The sequence below is a fragment of the Meleagris gallopavo genome, chromosome 5, assembly GCF_905368555.1.
Source record: "Meleagris gallopavo chromosome 5, MGAL_WU_HG_1.1, whole genome shotgun sequence".
Taxonomy (NCBI): domain Eukaryota; kingdom Metazoa; phylum Chordata; class Aves; order Galliformes; family Phasianidae; genus Meleagris; species Meleagris gallopavo.
The window spans coordinates 34723629-34737394 of NC_139408.1; the positions used below are offsets into that span (position 1 = coordinate 34723629).

A 13766-nucleotide genomic window follows, 5' to 3' on the forward strand; every position below is an offset into this window, starting at 1 on the left:
CTGATCACTCTTCTGGAGAAGAAATTTTTCCTATCTTCCAACCTGAATCTCCCCTAGCTCAATTTGAGGCCATTCTCTCTAGTCCTACTGCTGGTTACAAGGCAGAAGAGACTGACCTCCACAGTCTCCAAACTGACAAAATGACCTCCCTTCAGATAGTTGTAGAGTGCAGTAAGGCTTCCCCTGAGCCTCCTCTTCTCCAGACTAAATGATCTCAGCTCCCTCAGCTGCTCCTCATAAGGCTTGTGCTCCAGATACCTCACCAGCTTCTTTGCCCTTCTCTGGGCACACTCCAGTGTCTTTGTAGGGAAGGGCTCAAAACTGAATTCAGTGCTCGAAGTGCAGTCCCATCAGTGTTGAGTACAGAGGGATGACCCTGCTACTGCTGCCTATGCTATTTCTGATACAAGCCAAGATGCTGTTGGCCTTATTGGCCACCTAGGCACATTACTGGTTCGTGTTCAGCTGAGTATCAACCAACACCCCAAGGTCAGTTTCCTCTACACAGTTTTCCAGCCGCTCTGCTCCAAGCCTGTAGGTTGGGGGTAGGACTGTTTCTTTGGTGTCTGGTCTATTTGGTGTTTTGCCTTGAGCTTTCATTATTTACTACTTCAAGGATGATTGGCTGTCAGATAACATTGTACTGTGAGTTACTGTATTCCAATGAAGTCTTGGCCTTTAATCTGGTTACCAGAGATCTGTTTTGGCTTGTAGTCCTGAGTAGCATCTGCAAAGTAACAAACATTTTAAAGATCTACTTTCTTTTGGCATATAAGAACATTGTTCCTACTTAGTGTTTTTTCCCCCAAACAAGTATGCTTCTTCAAATACTTGGGTTTTTTTTGTACATATTATAAATAGCTGACTAGCCTTACACACTTTAAGAGTGTTCTGACTAAAAAGAGAGGCTTTGCAATTTTGTTGAGAAGTTGACAGTGTTCTTTCTCTTCAAAGTAGATTTTGTTGGAAGAAGCTGACCAAAGTTCTTGGAAAAGCAAGTATTTTAGGACACTTTAACTGGGACATTAATTGCTCAAGGCTTTGAAGCTTTGTTTCTAGCGACAAAGGTAATTCTGTAATGCAACGATATTCATATTTAGCTACAACTTAAGTTCTATGGGAAGTTGAGTAAAATATTTACCAGGGATATAGCAATATGACAAGGGGCAGTGGTTTCAATCTAAAAGAGGGTAGATTTATATTAGATATTAGGAAGAAATTGTTTACTGTGAAGGTAGCAAGGCACTGTTGCAGGGGAACAGGCTGCTCAGAGAAGCTGTGGATGTCCCACCCTGGCCTTGAACACTTCAGGAATGGATGAGACTTTGAGCAACCAGATCTAGTAGAAGGTGCCCGTGGCAGGGGTTGGAATTAAGTTGTCTTTGACCTCCCTTCCTAATTATTTTAAGTCTGTGATATACATTATTTTATGCTCAAAACTCTTAAAAAAATATTTTAATACAGTAGAAACAGCAGTAGTATGTGGGAGTCTAAACTAGCTTTAGACCTTTACTAGTTGCAGAGTTCTGCTGGAGTGTTCTGACAGTGAAAGGGTGTGCCATATTCAGAGCTTGATGTAAGGTGAACTTAATTGAATACAAAGATGGAAGGGCTTGGAGATTAGCAGAGCATGGCTCTGTCTTTCATCCATTCATAAGTACATCTGGCCATCTTCACAGTGATAAAAATGATGCTGTATCCTGGACAGCTGGTATAACTACAGCTGTGGGAGGCATTTCTTCCAGATATTTGCAGTGTATCCTACCATTCTTTGTGGTATTCTGTGTCTGTGCCATTACCAATTCTATTCTCTTAAAACTGACTGATCTTCTAATTTGTGAATATTAAGAGTACTAGTAAATAGAAACTTCTGCCAAACTTAAATGGTTCAAAAGTCTGTAGCAGTGTTCTTCATCTAACCTAGTGAACAACTGAAATGCGCCTCTATTATTATATTCCAGGAAATCGCATAGCAGCTAGTGGGGAGTAAGTACTAATTTATGATATAGTAATTTTCACTATGAAATATCTTTTTTTTCCAAGCACATTAGCTATTGAAAAGTTTAAATTGAATAACTTATGTAAATTCTTACAGATTTGGGATGTGCTGTTTCTGAGAATAGTGGGGATGTAAAATATGAGCTTTTTCAATTGTGGGCTTATGATGGTTTTGAGTTCCTGATTGAACTGATGCAACTTTTAAAATTAGATATTCCAAATGAGAGTGATCACAAATTCTGTGGTGAGCTAAGCACTTCCATGCTTCTCTACACAAGTCTGTCAGCAAACCAATTTGCCAACACTAGAAAATAACCACAAAATAGCATGTGAATATCAGAGAAATAAAGTTGCTGAAACACTGATGTAAATGTTTCTCAAACGTTTTCTGCAGGCTGGGAGCAGAATTACATGCAAATAAATGGCTAGATGTGAAGAAATATACTTTGGATAAGAATAATTCATTTTGAGCATTTTCTCAAATATGCTAAATTTCCAAGAATTTCTGCCCCTCTCCTGTCCTGCTTCCTTCCAAGTGAAATGCTTTATAAATTCATTATTTCCCCTCAATAATAGCATAAATATCCACTGACACTGATGGCAATTACAATTATACCTACTATTAGGGAAGTATCACCTCTTCTGGTGTCAAATTAACTACATTTATGTAAAACCATGGATCTTAATTTAAAAAAAACAAAACAAAAAAGTGCTGAAATTCAGTGTGCTATATATACTGTATAGCTTTACAACTCACTCCTCCAGTTGCTTGGCCTTATTAACCTCTCTGTAGCATTTTCAAGGCCTTCAATTGGCGAGTTTTCAGATGTTGTTTTTAATTAATTTTGTGGTGTCCCTGGTTATCAGATAGGAGTTTGTACTGCTTTCAGAAGATATAATGTATCCCATTATTAAAGACAGCAGGTTTCAAGAAGTACACTTCAATGAAATCGGAGTTGGTATGCAGCTTTCAGCAGGAAGCAGGTAGGTGCTGAACTGACATGAAGATAGCTGGCAGTTCTTTACAAAAACATTGACGAGGGGTTAAGCACTAACTTTGCTAGTACAAAGAATGAAATCTTAACACAGGTCTGGCTTGACTAAGTGTGACCTAAAACTTAAATGATGTTGCCTAACACTGAAATTGAGTTATATTGTTATGGATGAGTACAGAAGAATGGTATGGAAAGACAGAGAGAAATGTTGAAAGAGGAACTTGGGTACACAGTGAAAGGTATCAATAACATGGAATAGTCAGTGTACAGTCAGTGTAACTTCTGTCTCTACAGTCTAGATCTACTTTACTTCCACCCCCCCCCCTTCGGTAGCAGAAACTCTGTAGGTAAAAGAGAAACAAGGTATGTAGTATGTAATGATTTTAATAAATGTATCTTAGTAAAAATCCTAGCTCTTGGTAAATATATTTTTTTCATCAGATTCTCAGTGATGACATGGCTAAGATGAAATTACCACAAAGTGGATAGGGATGTTGATGACTGAAAGATTTCATAATCATATGGAAAACCTAGAATCTGAAGATAAGTGCCAAACTTATGTGCTACAGTGAGTAACGTAGGTGCAGTTTCATGTAGAAGAAGCTGGTGGGATGTCTTCAGGATCTAGTGTTTGGCAACAGTGCCTGTAGCAGGTGGGATTGGACTTTGATCTTTGAGTTTCATTCCAACCAAATACATTCTGTGATCTGTCTTCAGCCCAAAGCATGGTGTTGTTTTTTTTATTTATAGGATGAAGAAATAAGAAGTATGTTTATTTTGTTTGCAGTAGTTATTCAGAGCTACTTGCAGCAGAGAGAATCTTGTGAATACTTTAGATTGTAGGGCTGGAATTCAAAAATATATTGTTAAATTCAGGATATAAAATACACATAACTTGCTAACTTGAAATACTAGACTTAGATTATGCAAATATTTTAAATTCTTGGAGAAAAGAAATCTGGGGGAGAAAAGGCATGTTGTGTTAATAGAAGTTGATAACGGGCTGAATATTAGGTTTATGTGGCATGTTAATACAAAAGGAAATACTGAATCATCATTCGGAGAAGTGGAACAGGGATCTTCATTGTATATATGAGGTCTGGAAACCTTGCCCAAAGAATTGAAAGACCTTGAAGTAATTTGATCAAGGAAATATTAATAAGAAGATGCAACTGTCTTTAAAATACTGACTAGTGCTGTTCCATGTATTGCCTGGAGCAACCCTTTGTCTCAGTCATGCATGAGCATGTTCTAACATTGTAGAAGGCAAAAAAAAAAAATCTTTTTGGCACAAGTAATGGCAACATTTTCTGGAGTTCATTTAGACTTGTTTCTCAGTCTATATGAATCATTGTGCCTTTTCTACTGAAAACACTTCACTTATAAAAATTGTATGCATATGTTTTGTTCAGCAATGAATACAGTTGGTATTAAATTATTTATTGATATGTAGCCTACTGATAAACATGTTCATGATTCTTCACAAATATACCATCTTTATGTTGCTATTGCAGTTCCAATAGAGTAATCACTTTCTTTATGTATATGCTATGACATTGGTGTGTAATCAAAGTATTAACTGTATGTTTATTAGAAGTATTATGTGTTTTTTGGGCATGAGTTTGGGCTTTAATTTTGCACAGAGAAAAAGTCTATAAGGCTAGGTAGCAAAATACCACATGTGAGTTTGAAGATGATACCAGAGGATTGTTACATCGTTTCATGTTCTTCATGATGGAGATAGACAGTGAAAGACAGCTTTTGTGTATGAGCTTCTATGTGTTTGAATTGTTGTTATGCACAGTCACTAAGGGTGAGTATTAACAGCATTGTTTTGATTTGGTTGTAAAAATCTTTCTAAATATTTCAGTTTCACTCAAGTTACAAATTTTTTTTGTTTGTTATTTTTCTGTGTTTTGCGCTGGAAAAGATTAAATAAACCTCAGAACTACTAAATCATGAAATTAAAGCGTGGAAAAGACTGTTTAAATTATCTAGTCTTTCTGCTCACGTACACTGAATTTCTACACTTTCTCCTAGTCTTTGGCTTTTTCTAGAAGTCAAAAGACAATAAACTTCTGCCATTTACCCAGCAAGGCTGTTCGTGACCTAATACTTTCTGTTTTAAGGAAAAAATATGTCCCCATGATAAGTACAGCATTTCCTTAATTAAATTTTTTTTTTTTTTTTCCCTCTCTTTTTCCACCTCTGGAAGACACTGTTTTCTCTCCATGGTGGCCTTATGCATGATTTCTATGGCTGCAATGTCAATTTTTCAGAGGAAGTGAATTTTACTTCATGAGATAACTAATGATAATTTGATCAAAAGATAGTAGCTGACTTTTCTTTGGATTGCCATATTGTCCCAGTTAAGTGGATATAAAAGTTTCCCAGCTGCAGTTATGGCACCTTAAGTAATCCTTTGCAAATACAGCATGATGTTCCTGTCTATCGGCAGAAAATGTACGCGTATTTGCCTAGACTGCTGTTATTTGTTGCATCTCCTAAGCTGACCACTATGAGAAGACTAATCAAATTATAGCTTCACATTACTAGAGAGTGCTTTGGATGTGCTAAATAGGCAAAGGGCATGCCTCTCTTCCCTTACAGCCTTTATTTGACCTTTTTATGACATCCAGATATGGTATAGCATACAATACCAGAATTTCTGTGGTTAAACATTGGATACCTTCATATGTCAAAACAAGATGAAAGTTGCAGACTGCAAATGTTGCAAGTTAACAAAAACGTAGGCAGACTTCCTTGCAATTTCAATTCTGAACCACTGAGTGGGCTGATCATGGCATAGTTGTTGGCATATAAAGCAAAGTCTGTTCCTTCTTTGTGTGAAAGATGTTTTTCTTGGTAAGTACAGTGCTCAATGAATAAGTCTCTAAAAATCAAACTTTACCATTTACTAAGCAACCTAAGTATTTTAAGTAGTAAGAGGCATCTTTTTGATGGAAGCTACATAATAATGATCAGAAGAAAGTTGGGCAGTACTGTTTGAAAAGACAGTTCACTGCATCCAATATATATATTTGTTCAATGTTAATGAAACTGATACTTCTAGTTGTTATTTGAACGTGTTAAGGGGAAAGCATAAAAGAATTTGAGCCACAAGCTTAGAGGTTCATAGAATAAAATCAAGCTTTGTAATTCGCCAGCATTCAATTTGAATGCTGACAAAAACCATTTTAGACTTGTGACTTTAGATTGCAGTCCTGCAATCAGACACCCACACTATCCCCTCTACTTCTGCAAAGCCAGAAAAAATAGACAGATTCAGAGAATGATGCGTGTCTTCAACAAAGATTAGGGCCCATGCTGTTTTATCCATTGTTCTGATGTACTTCTGTCAGTATCTGGTATCAGAATTTGCCTTATCTTTCAAAATTTTCATCATTCTTTTACTTAAGTGATGCATTTAGTAGAACATAGAAAGGTTTAGGTTGGAAGGGACCTTAAACATCCTGTGGGAAGAGTTGCTGACCATTAGGTCAGGCTGCCTAGGACTCCATTCAATCTGACTTTGAATGCCTCCAGGGATGAGGCATCCACAACTTCTCTGGGCAGCCTGTTCCCCACCACCTTCTGAGTGAAGAATTTCCCCCTAACATCTGAACTAGATATTTTAGTTTAAAGCTATTTTTCTTCGGGCTATCACTATTAGGTAGAGTAAAAATCCATCTCCCTGCTGCTTATAAGCTCTCCTTGGTTCCTGGAAGGCCACAATGAGGTCTCTCTGGAGCCTTCTTTTCCGCAAGATAAGCAAGCTAAACTCATTCAGCCTTTCTTCATGAGGGAAATGTTCCAGCCCTCTGATTATCTTTGTGGCCCTCCTCTGGATCCACTCTAATAGCTCTGTGTCATTCCTCTGCTGAGGATCCCAGGCCTGGATACAGTATTCCAGGTGGCTCCTCACAAGAGGGATTGCCCCAACTTCTTAAGTCTGTCCAGGTCTCTCTGGATGCTATCCCTTCCTTTTACTGTATCAGCTGCACCACACAGCATGATGTCATCAGCAAACTTGCCCCACTGTTTGTGTTATTGATAAAGATGTTAAAGAACACTGGTCCCAAGACAGACCCATGGTGGACACCGCTTGTGACCGATTTCCACCTGGATATAGAGCCATTTACCACCAACCTCTGGCTGTAACTGTCCTACAAATTGTTTATCCACCAAATATCTCAGCCTTCAAATCCATATTTCCCAAGAAAGATTATCTACATGGCAAATGGTTGCCTCAGCACCCGTCGGTGTGGAGTCCTCAGTTAGACCTTCTGCTATGTCTTAGTGGCTTGGTCACCAGATGGATTTAAAGCAACCTAGAAACAAAAATATATATTTAATTTTTTAGTAGAATTGACAACTTTTTATTTGCCTGGTAGCTGTTTTAGATGCTGTTCTTATGTATCTTTAACCATGTGGATAATTGCTGCAAGAGGTGAAGCTTAGTGGGGCAGTGAGAGCAGAGCACTAAGTCAGGAAAACTCATGACTTACTTGCTGTGAGCTGGATTCTGGATGTTACAGCAACTGCAGCTTGCTGCACTTTTCTCAACACAAAGAACAGCAGTGGTTAGATTTATTTTGAGAGGAAAGGGTGTTGTGAAAGACAGTGCTGCAGTTGCTGATGGTTGTCATGTGTCATGGGAGATGGTTTGACACATCCAATTCTGTATGTCCAGTGCTGTATACATGCTGTAACATGTTCAGTGTCCTCTCTGTGCATCATCAGTAAGAAAGAAAGGTTCCTGGCGCCTCTTTTGTGATACTCTACAATATTTAGAAGAATTGTAAGTACAAGTCATCAGTAAAATGCAAGGGCACACATTGCCCTAACAGGCACAGGTAGTTTCTTGTACAGTTTAATTAAAAACAAAACAAACCAACCAAAAAACAAACAAACAACAACCACCCAACAACATACAAGAAAAGAATACACACTGAAATTTGATTATTTATAATATGATAAAGATTAATATATTAAACCAGACACCATTGCATGTTCTGTTCAAAGAATAAATCTTTTGAACTAAAAGTAAATTTGTTCTTCCTTCTGTAATCGGGTTGTCTTAAATTAGAATCCAGTGAAGACCCAAGACCCTTTTCCTTTTTCAAGGAAAGAATTTACTAAATTCTTTAAAATGTTGTATATTTGTTTTGTCTGTGCCATGTAACTTTATGGGTTAAATTGGTTTCTCAAAATATCAGTAAGCTCTGCTTGCTCCTCTTCAATGCTCCCCCATTTAAAAAAAAATTTTTTTTTGAAAGCACTAAGTGCTGCAGAGTTACTTGGAGATCTAGAGTGATCATAATGATAGAATCAGTTATTAGATTGTTTTGGCTTTATTTAGAAATCATGTATTTTGTGCTTGTTTTGGAAAAGCAATTCTGTTTTGAGCATCAAAGCCTGGGGCATTACTGCGCATATAAAGCACTATCTTACACTAACAGTGGCATTCTGCAGATTGCTTCAGCAGCATTTAAAAATGATTGTGCAGAATACAGGACTGTAAACAAATGGTTCTTTTTTGTTAAAAAATAAATTGAGTAAAATGAAGGATGCAAGAAGAATGCGTGGAGGTCATCCTGACCATGTCTGTGAAAAACCAGTGCTGGCACTGGGTTTCTATCAGTGGGATTGCAGAAGTGTAATTTGAGTATACTTAAGAAGTTGAATAGATGAAGCCAATAATGTCCCAGTGGTCCTTTGAATTTGGCCCCATGAAATTAATTTCCACCTCAGCTTGTACACAGAATAAATTAATTCATACAGACCCAGTACTGCACTTCTATAATCTGTGTAATTGCTTGTTTATTCCAGCACCTGGTAGGTCCCTTTATCTCTGAACTTTTGTGCTCTGCAATATTAGCTTGTCTAAGGCTGTAAAATTAAAAGTTACTTAAGGATTTTATTGAGCTGAAACAATTGTGTTTTCCAGCCATAGAGGGTTTGTTTACTTAGCAGTGATTCCACCCCACCCAGTTGTAAGGCCAGCCCAAGCTGTTATCACACAATAGGACTTGGTGTTTGACCATAACTGCACGTCTCACTCAACAGGCAATCAGCATTTTAATTAGTGATTAAAGGAAAGTCATTGTACTCTAGCTGCTTTATCACAATAGCCTAATAATTTTGGGTTGAATAAATAGATAATGCAAAAGAGAAACCTTCCCTCATAATGTTGTTGTCATTAAGGGCTCTTTTACTCATTTGTGTGTGTATTAAAACACATGACATGAATAGAGGTAATTATAATTACTACAGGTTTTTTAGAAGATTAGCTGACATTTTTTCATTGTAAACCTTTTTCTTTATAATGCCACTCCAAAATGAATGCAGTATTTAAAAGTTCAGATAAAGGTAAGTAGTGGTGGCTCTGTCTTACCAATGTGAATGGATGTGAATGATTGATTTGCTGTATGCATCGCTGGAATTAGGTAACTTGCATCATGACTGTGATGTACCGCGTAATTGATGCAAGCCCTTTCATAGCATTCTGAGATTGAAATCAATATTTATTTGAAGTGCAACAAATGTAATAAGCAGCATTTCTTTGTAAATGTTGCTCTAGTTCCATTTTCAGTTTGGTTTTGCAGATAGTTTAGAAGCAGCTGTTACATGTTTTGGTGTGGTTAAAGAATTAGTTAAGAAAATACAAGTAAGACATGGTAAAAAATGCAGTAAGATATATATATATATATAAAGCTATCAGTGCACAGAGTTGTCATTCCTTTGTTTTTTAGTGATAAGATCAACACTTTATTCATAACTTTGTTTACTCACTTCTGCAAATATTGTTAATCTGCATATAAGATATCAGAACTGTACATAACTGAGCTTCGCTATGCTTTTATCTGCACTGATAGCAAATGTCAGTTACTAAGACATGTAATAGTTAGACAATAGTTAGACAATTAAGGAAAACTTCCAAAGATGTTCACTTTTTTTTCATCATAATAAACAGATTAGACCTATTGTATTCTTAGAAGTTGTTTGTTTTACAGCAAGGATGTGTCTTTGCCTGGAATGGCACAGTATTTTTTGTTGTTTGTTTAAATGATGATTTGGATTAAAATCACTCTAACTTTTAATATAGTTGGTGATTTCTAACCCAACAATTATACGGTGTCTATATTCCTAATTATAGGAACACTGTCAAAAGGATTATTTTAGGCACTTTGCAAACGATTTATACTCTCAGTTTTTATTTCCTAGAGCAAGGATTTCCAAATATAGTACTTGTTTTCAGTGGTCCCTGCTTTAAGCTGTTGTGTTCAGGTACTAAGGATCAGAGAGCTGTGAGGGAAGGGAGTTTTCTCAGTCCCATTGCTTTGCTGCTTCTTTTTAAGAGTAAATATCCACCTCATTTTCTCTTGATACTTAGTAATCCTCTCTACTGGCATCTTAGACATGTTGAAACACAAACTCACCCATACCTGACTTCATAAAAGGTGCTGTGAGATACATGCGGTGGCAATGTGCCCCTAGATTTGAGAAGTGGTGTCAGAAGCTTTAAGTGAATGGTATAAAGAACAGTTTTCATGCACAGAATTTTTAATATATTTTTTGTTGTTGTTTTTGTTGCCCACCACACCCTTGACCTTCTGGTCCTCCTTTCCTGAACAGATGAGGTCTATGGAGATGTTTATATCTCATGATACTGAATGATCCTCTTGAAAGAGGGAAAAATAAATATTTAATTTAAAGTGTGGATAACCAGCATTAGATATGAACAGCAAGGGAGGAAGATCAGTCACCCATCTCTAGAAAGATTGGATAGAGAAAGATAGAGGCTTTTATTTCACTTGTACAGATTTGGAAATGTTGACTTTTGAGAGACTTCTTGGTGGGGAACAAGAAAACAATTTCTCTTCAGTATGGAGAAAGACAAGACTGCTTCCATGCTTGTTTGTTTTTTTAGTGGCAGTGTGCAATGTTCGTGTGTATATAAATGATATGCTACAAGTGGTACTTTATTATTTTAAGTAGAAATTGCTAGAGACTGGTTAACAATCTGAGATTTTTGTAACCTGCTGGTCTTTGGATCTCCACAGAATCACAGAGGTTGGAAGGGACCTCAAGCAATCATCGGGTCCAAATCCCCTGCCAAAGCAAACTTTATCTATTAAATAGAGTTGCATTTTGTAGTTTAATGGGAACAACGCAGATGGAATACATGAGGTAAAAGTGCTATCATTTGGTCTTAAAGATGTTAACTTAGGTGTAATTAATTTTCCTTAGAAGTTAGTATCCCCCATGATCGAATCACCTTGAAAAGTGTCAACTCCATGTGTAGGATTCTCTTATAATTGCATTACTGTTGAAATGTTGCATCCATGTAATTGCACCTTTAAATATTTGTGAGGTAACAAAGCAGCTTATTTAGTAATTGGTAGTTCACACAGGAGTGCCCTACTGCTATCCAAGATAGAAAACTTTATGTAAAATCCGAACCTCACTCATTGGGTAAAAAAAAATAGGATCAATCAAAATGTATCAGCTTTACAGCTGCAGACATCAGATCATGTGTGCAAAGGTGCATGTTCTAACCCAAACTCTTATTTTAGATCTTCCAAGTCTATTCCTTTCTGTTCTGTCAGATGTGACCTGAAGTCCACCAGAGTGCCTGTGCCAGGCAACTCTTGCCTGCTAAGCTGCTAGCTCTCTGCCATCTGACCGTGGCAAATATTGTCTCTATCAAAGCTACAGACTCTCATTGATAAGTACCAGTCAGGAAGTTTCAAGAGGAAAAAGAAAATCTGCCTGTGATAGCTACAAGGCCAACAGCTGAGACAGTGTTAGGATTACTCTTGAATTCAAAGATGATCTCTGTCATTGGTTTTAGAATGTGTAGCTCTTTTCAGCATGAAGTGCTAGCTGATCTCCTTTATTTGTGTGTGTATGCATGTGTATTTTAGTCTTTTTAAGTTAGCTGTACTTCTTCAAATTTATGGTGAAAATGTTTTTCTGCTTTCTGCTGCTGGGGACGTTAGTGTTGGCAGCTGCTCACAGTCGTATTCTCTTTCCTAATGTATTAGAATGTATTAGAACAATGCTCTGTGAGTTCTGATCAATTTATATGTGTTTAGTGTGACAGATGAGTTGTTTAAGGCATTTCTAATGGGAGGATTCATACAGAGAATGATGCTGGCCCATATTGGCACAATGACAAGTATCCATTTTCCAAAAAGGAAAAACAAAAAAGAAAAAAAAAATCAAGTTCTGTTTGGAAGAACTAAACAAGACTTGAAGCCTTAATTTTATGCCTGATATCCCATTTATTTGATTATCTTGCATTGTATAGAATAAATTTCCTCCATATGTGTCTTACAAATAGTTCTTGTGTGAAATGCAATTGTATGTTGGGCTGCTGCATTGCCCCTGTTAATGAAATAGTTATGGGTGCAGATTTTTGCTATTTATTGATAGTGATGTGTCACTCATTGCTACTACCAGCATAACAATATAATTTTAAGAGAAGATGATATTAAAAAATACTAATATTAATACTAAAATTATGTAATAGTACTGTAATTCTTGTGATAGTTGTTGTAGCTGTGCTTAGCTCCATTTCATGCTTCTCTGTTATGCTGTCTCTGTTCTCCCTATCTTGCCATAACTGAAGAAATGTCCTGCTGGTGGAGTTGGCTGGATGGGATGCAAGTAGAAGAATGGCAGTAGAGCATAGTGGTGGGCTCTTATTTCAAAGTTGAGGGGATGGAAATGTCCTGGAAATCGATGACGTAGTGCACAACGATCCTATATACATATAGGGGGAGAAGAAGAAGTGGAAGCCACTTAATTCTATTGTATGCCTCCATAACAAACTCCCCGAGGCTAGGATAGGTTGCATGTAGATCACACTTCCTGAACAATTAGATTGTGATTGGTAAGTGATGACTTGGTAGGAGAAGGGTGAAATATGCCTGCTAGGATGTGCAGTCCCCTGAACCTCCACTGTCTTTTTTCCCCTACCCAATAAATCATCGTATGACAACTGTTCTTTCAACTGACAATTTGTTTTCACGTTGCTTAAAGGCTAAGAAATACCTGTGTTAAAGAAAGCAGCTGCACAACTGGGAGGGGTCTAGTGTTGGTAGATTTACTTTCAATCCAAAGCTGAGTTATCTCCCTCATGAGCAGTATGATGATCAATTTTTTTTAGCAGGAGGAGAGAAAAATAGTATGAAGCTTGGCCTTATGTTAGTACTGACCATTTGCCTAACTATTGTGGAATTGTATGAGTTTCTGTGCCCCTTTCTTTTGGCTCGAGCAGCTTCTTTTCTAACTCTATGGCACTAAAGCAGAGGAAGTCTTCTCTGTCGTCAATTATAATATACTAGCTGTATTATGTAATATGTGCATGATCAATATCTTTGTGAGCATTAAAGGAATTGTGTCACAAAGCTTTCCTAAAAATGGAATTATTAAACCAGTTATGCAGATAGATTTTCAAATAATTGGTTGGTATATTTAATTCAGTAATCACTTGTGGCAGATCACAGTAAATATACTATTTTCATACTGTTGTAAATACCTCGATGCTTGTATCAAGCAATATCATGATGGTGATGGAGGACGATGTTTTGACTCTTGATTTTTAAAAACCTATTTGTTTGATGACACTTAAGATTTTATTTGTTTGTTTTTCAGGCTTTTTTAATCGTTCACTTTTCAATTGAGTGTCATTTAATTGGTCACCTAGCTTGTATGCAAATCTCATAGAGTAGTAGACTTCTTTTGTTTCTTCTTCCTGTTGTT

General features: G+C 37.0%; 1 protein-coding gene across 7 annotated transcripts in view; it reads left to right on the forward strand.

Moving 5' to 3' along the window:
• The window catches only part of NPAS3 (neuronal PAS domain protein 3), a 599300-nt gene that overhangs the window by 43422 nt on the left and 542112 nt on the right, over positions 1 to 13766 (forward strand). The window lies entirely within an intron of this gene.